Source organism: Pygoscelis adeliae, unplaced genomic scaffold (genome assembly GCF_000699105.1).
Source record: "Pygoscelis adeliae isolate BGI_AS28 unplaced genomic scaffold, ASM69910v1 Scaffold374, whole genome shotgun sequence".
Lineage (NCBI taxonomy): Eukaryota > Metazoa > Chordata > Aves > Sphenisciformes > Spheniscidae > Pygoscelis > Pygoscelis adeliae.
The window spans coordinates 738,020-744,366 of record NW_008824653.1 but is presented as its reverse complement, the minus strand read 5'-3'; positions in this window follow the sequence as shown (position 1 = coordinate 744,366).

The window sequence follows — 6,347 nt, the reverse complement described above, 5'->3', positions numbered from 1 at the left end:
AGATTACAGTCAGTAAATGCCAAATAAATTCCAAAGCTTTCTGTTAGTTGTTCTACCCTGTCCCCTCACTCCCAAAAATAGAACAAATATAGGTAACCTGGTTTCTGACAAGTCAGCGGTTACAGGCTTTTAAAAGGAACTAAAATCTGGGTCAGGGGAAGAGTATTGGCCTGGAATGGATGTTCCAGTTGTAAGGGAGACATCTGAGAGGATGGTAAAACTCGTGGAAGAGGCGGGCAGGCAGAATATCAAGGTTAGCAGATATCGGCAGACCAGTGAAGGAACACAGATTTGAGTCCATTATGTTGTGTGGCAAAGCACCTTGAATTATTTGAATGTAGGAAATAACAGATTCCCATCTCTGCTTTTATCCAGCAGTTTGTCTAACGCTTGGAGGAAGAGCACAACTACAAAGAGAGAGCACTAAAAATTTATCATATAGGTAACATTTTTCTTTTCTTTCTAAGCAACACCCTAAAATACCTAAGACGGCCTTTAATGAGATTGGACACAGCAGGTTTTATCCAAGGAGCTTATTGTTCAGGGGAAAAAAAAACCTAATGAAAAGCAGCATACATTGCGTCCTTTTTCATATCAAAAGTTAATCCATGTTCATATAAATAGGTATTTGGTGGATTAATTGTCTCATACAAACTTTCTTTGAGGAAGAAGAAGGGGCAGAAGTCATTGACTGTTTCCTCGGGAGAAGATATCATACAATGAAAATTAAAAATAAACCATTGCATTTCATTATAATTCACATTTGTCTGTCTTCCGGCAAGCTTTATTATCCAGAACTAGCTGTCTGGAGAAGGAAAAATACTTACTGGTGCTCTTCTGTACTCGAGCATAGCATGGAGTCCTTCCCGTCATGCTGCTCTACCACATAGCTTTGGTGTTCGTGACCATGCTAATCTACATAAAATTTACATGACATGTAACAAAATATGATTTGCATAAGAACTGGTTTTCTCCAAGTCCCAAATGGCACTAAGAAACTCTAAAAAAATGCTACCACTAGGTGTCTCATTAGTTTCAATATACCCCAACCTAAGAGCAAGAAATGCTCAACAAAATTTAACAAAAATACAGTTAATTACCACTGACATTCCCTCCTTCGTTACACCAGCACACCCTGAATTTAATCACATGCATTATTGTAATCAAGCTGTCAATCAGATTTTGAAATATTTCATTTTTTGACATAATTACAGCAGAATCCCTACAGCCCGTCTAGAACATGGATATGGCAAGATTGATATTGTGTTACAAAATGTGATCTGACAAAAAAAAATGATGCTTCTGTGCAAAAATTAAAGAAACACTGAACTGCTAATGCATTTACCCTGCAAATATGTTGCATCAGGTAGAGTGTCAAGAGTTAATGTAACTGCCTGCCCATTCAGTGAATAATATACTCATTCTTGTCATGCTTTAAATGCTTAAATGTTGTCTGTGTCATTTTTATTTTTGTTTAAAAATCTATAGCTTTAATTTGCTTAATTGGAACCAAGTGTATGGAGGACTTTTTTGCTTTTCGGCTTACAGCAAAAGATTTAGAGAAACAATCAGCAGAGAAATGGGATGCCAAGGAGAGAGTTGGGCTCGTTGAAACTCCTCTGAGACAATCCCATCTATGGAAAGCCACAAAACTAGTGGGCCGTTTGATTAGCGTTTGCAAACAGCTCATGATGAGACATACATAGTACACATTGTTATCTTTTTCAAAAATTTCATGTTCCTGCTTTTTGGTGTATGGTGGGGAGCGTATTTTTTATGTTAACACTTCAAAACATTCAAGATGCATGTAGATGTGGAAGGCTCTTTAGATGGAGACCCATCTGTCAGCAATTACAGGGGGTTGCCCAAACACATATAATACAAAATTCAGCCTGACTCAGCTGAGTGTTATTCAGATACGGTCTCTCTCATTTTTGGGACCCTAGTTTGTCTTTTAACCAAGAAGGTGATTTTTACCATCTGATGACTATTTCATGGCCTCTGTGAATGAGTTTGCAGACCCCAGCCTGATTTTATGTAGACAGATGTCCCCGTTCACAAAAACAACTGTCACAATTGGCAATAGTTGTCACACGTGCTGGCAGCAGCATGGGCTCAGGATGAATGGACCGGAGGCAGGAGAGTGTCCGCCTCACTATGAGGAGGCAGGTGAAGATGGGGAATATTTGCAATATCACCAACAGTGCTGCATTTTCAGTGTGCGATATCGTTAATTCAGGCATCTTTTATGTGACCAGTGCTCTTTGCTTTAAAAGCTGCTTGTTTGGATATTTCTAGACAGGTATTCCACTAGAATAACTTGATCTAAATTTGTTTGGATAACTTAAGACAATCTCTTGTCTGATAGCAAATTAATAATTAAATTCTTCCTTTCCAATGGCGGGTGAGGAAAACTGCCAACACATTTTTCACTGGAGAGATATGCAAGGCTTTTAAGAAGTTACAGAAACACACATGTAGCTTCACACACAATCCCAGCAGTTTTCCACCCTCGACCTGAGGAGATGCACTGTAACTGTGCTCCTTCTCTCCATCTTCATTCTCTCTTCAGGTTCTCATTTGGTTATTTTCCATATCGCTGGTACTGGCCCTGTTATTCAGAGAACTACTGTTTTAGTTAAGTATTATCTCAGCTCCTAAGACCTCTGTTCATAAGAGCTGTTTTTTCTAGTTGAGTTGCCGTATTTTCATGCAGACATCTGTTGAAAGCATTGAATTAATTAATGTAGTAGTAGCAACTAAGAAAACATGATTAATCAGCTTTGTCCTCTGCCTCAGTGAACTTACCAGGGCACTGAGAGAAGATGTATAAAATCTGATGGGCTCTCTGTTTAATGTTAAATTTCTTCCTTTTCCTTTCATGCCACCACCTCCTACTTCAAGCCCCTTAACAGGCTTGAACCCGGCTCCATCCACACATACGAAAGATGACCTTGCATATGTCATGGTGGAGGCGATGAATTCTGCATTCCCTGCAGACTGGCTGCTTTTTGACAGGAGATGCCAAGGTTTGTCCCTCCCCAGTTGCTTGTAGCTCATATTCAATTGAAACGTGCTAGGAGGAAAGTGTTTACCATCTATTGTTGAAACAGCTAATTTTTTCAGTAAAGACATGGCTTTGAAGATATTTAAATGGTATTAAACCTACCTCAATGATATAAATAAAGAAGCGAGTTCAGCAGTTTTTATGACACCATATACTGACAATATTCTAAACTGTCCACTAAACATTTTTCATTCTCCATGGAATATCAACATACTGACTGCAATATTTCTATCTGTGTTCTTTTACTTGCTAATAATCAAATTGCAGCCATCAACCTTTTCATTTAGAACTACTTGCTCCAAAAAGTAAGCACAGCCATTTGAAACAATTTTGTAGCTATCTCAGATGGAATGTAAGTTTTAAATTGTTGAATTGTAAGACTGCCACCTCGTAAACATATTATAATGTATATTGGTCTATTTTGGTGAACAGCTGAATAATAATGTAGTTTAAAAACAGTTTGAAATGCATCTTCTAAGATATAAAGCAGGGAGGATGACTAATATGAGAATATGGCATTTCACAGCAAACCTAATGAAAGCTTGTGAAAACTACAGTATCTCATCACCACACTGGCTACATTGGCTGCAATACAGTCAATATTATATTGACTGCTAGAAAGGCTATAAGTACAAAGCATTCCATCTCTCCTGATTAAAGTAACTGAGCTGGGCCAAAATTGATGGGTAAGAGAGTAAATCTTCCAGTTTCATGAATTTTGTATAACTTATTCTTGAATATTTCTTAGAATTGTGTCCCGTCTCCTTGACCAATGTAAACTTTGCTTTTCCTAAATTTTCAAAGAGTCTTTTGAGAATGATCATTAAAGTAATAGCGTGTTTTTAATACATAATTGATCTGCAGAGCCCCAAAATAGAGCCTGCTTTGCCTGCGTTTCTAGTTCAGAAAACTCGAGAGGGTACAACTACTTTTAAAAGGATTACATTGCCTGATCAGGTGTTTTACACTTTTTATTAAGTTATTTCTTTAAAATAGAAAATGTTTCCTAAGTGTTTGCTGTTTACTTGGATTTACATTGTTTGTGCATGAGATGGCCTTCTAAGCAGAGGGACGGGTCTGCCTGGCTCAGGCATGAAATCATCGGTCCCGTTTGCTCAACCCTGCATGCAGAGAGAGCTGAACTAGCTCAAAGTGCACATGCCGTCTCTCTCTCCTGCTCGTATAGACTGTTATTCAAGCATTCATTCTGGGATTAAAAGCTCCTTCCCTGTAGTCAGCGATCACTGTGTGCCTATTCAACATAGATGCTACGTTGCCTCTAATTCTTAATCAAGGCACCATGGCATGGTACTCAGCACAGAGGACCAGCACACGCACCCCAGGCCACAAAAACCACACACACACCCCTGTTCCAGAAAGCAAAAACAGACTAACATGAAAATATATCCTATATAACCAGCTAAAGATACACTTTCCTCCACTTCAGTACCAATATCTTTGTGCTGTAGTGTGGATTAAGCTCAAAATGCAATTATTTAGTGACCGCTTAATGTGTCATATGAAAGAGGGATAGGCTACATTTGGGAACGCTCAGAACGAGGTGCAAGAAAATTTTCTCTTCTAAAAAGAATCAAAAGAGGAATTCAGATGCATGCGAGTTTGTAATTTTTGTATGCAATTGGTCAAATAAGATACATAATCTTTTCCTGCAAATGTTGTTTGTCACATCTCTAGATTGCCAGAGCTTCTGTGGGAAATATTAAATCTATTATATCATCCTAGAATGATAAAAGTGCATGGAAGGAAGAAGTATGTACGTATAGGTGTGTACCTTCCCAGGGATATCCTGAACAACATTTGTACCTGGTCTTTCAAACAAGCCAGAAGTTGTGAACAATTAATTCACCTAACAGGTACTTGGGTAGAAATATTTGAATTTTTATTAGTTATTAAGATCCTAATTTATTACGTACAATAATCTTTAGTTACTAAAACCTCAAAAGATGGAAAGCATAAAAGACAGCAAGGACGTATGGAGAATTTTCTTAGTAAAATGACATATTTAACTCATAGCCTCAAGGTTGTTGGTTTATTTTTCCCCCAATGGAAAGCCAAGCATAAGAGAAGGGATCCAGGTTATTATAAGCATCTGAAAAGTTCCTTACAAAACACCATTTTTAGATGAAGTTCTTTTCAAATTAACAACATAGCATAATAAAAATCAACCTGTCTGCCCTAATGTGGTCACTTTTACCAAGGCAATGTGAGCCTGGAGTGAATATTAATCATTAAAAGTGTGATCTAATAGTGTTTTATTCAACTTTGATTCATTGTGAATTTCTACTTCACATCAATAATAAGCTGCAAAAACCTCCACGATACTAGTAAACACAATAGTCAGAACATTAAAATAGGCTTGCTTCCTACTGTATACCAACAGAGGAAATAACACCAAAAAAATCAAAACCATCATGAAAAATATACAGACAGAAGCACTCACAAAACCCATAGAAGACGTTCCAAGAAAGAACCAGAAGGGACATTTGCCTAGGAATAAAGGAAGCCTGGGGATTTAACAGATGAGTGACGGAGATGACAGCAGGTAGGAGTGGGCAGCTGAGGGGTTTGGTCTGGTGGCAGGGAGAAAAGAATAGCACCTGGTGTTTCTGGGCACAAAAGTTGTTGGGAAGCAGGTAAAGCAGACAGAGGGCAGAGAGTCCAGGCAGATCAGGGCAAGGAGAACCGAGCTGGAGTTGCCGGAGAGAAGACCTGGCCAACTGGAAAGCCTTTTCAAATCAGCACTGCTTAGAAAAGAAAAGGACAAGCAGGGGGAGGAGGAGGAGGAAAAGGAAGACGTATCTGTCCCAAAGGTCTTCCACTACTCTAGTAAGTAAGCATTTTCCAGCTGAGGAAGGAGGGAAACTGAAGCAGACAAGGCAGCAGGTAGAAGATACTTGCCAACTTCAAGTTCCCAGCCAAGTTTGTTTAGCATGGCCACACATGCTACACTTGGCACCTGCCAAGTTGACCGTTTGCAACGGTTCAGAATTTTACTTGTTCCCTTTTCACTGCATGAAATGATCCTGGGACACTTGCACCCAATACGTAGTTTGGAAGGTTATATGATGAAGACGTGTATCTGGAAAAAAGTGAATTGTACAAGTAAAATTAGGTATGTACTGAAGAGCAGCTTTTTGCCTGCTACCGTGCAGCTCTGCCAATGCACTTCAGGCTTCACTTGCGATATCCTGTATAAAATTTCAGTGCCGCCTCTCTTCAGAGCAGTGACTCAGTCGTGCTGAACTATGCCACCTCTGTG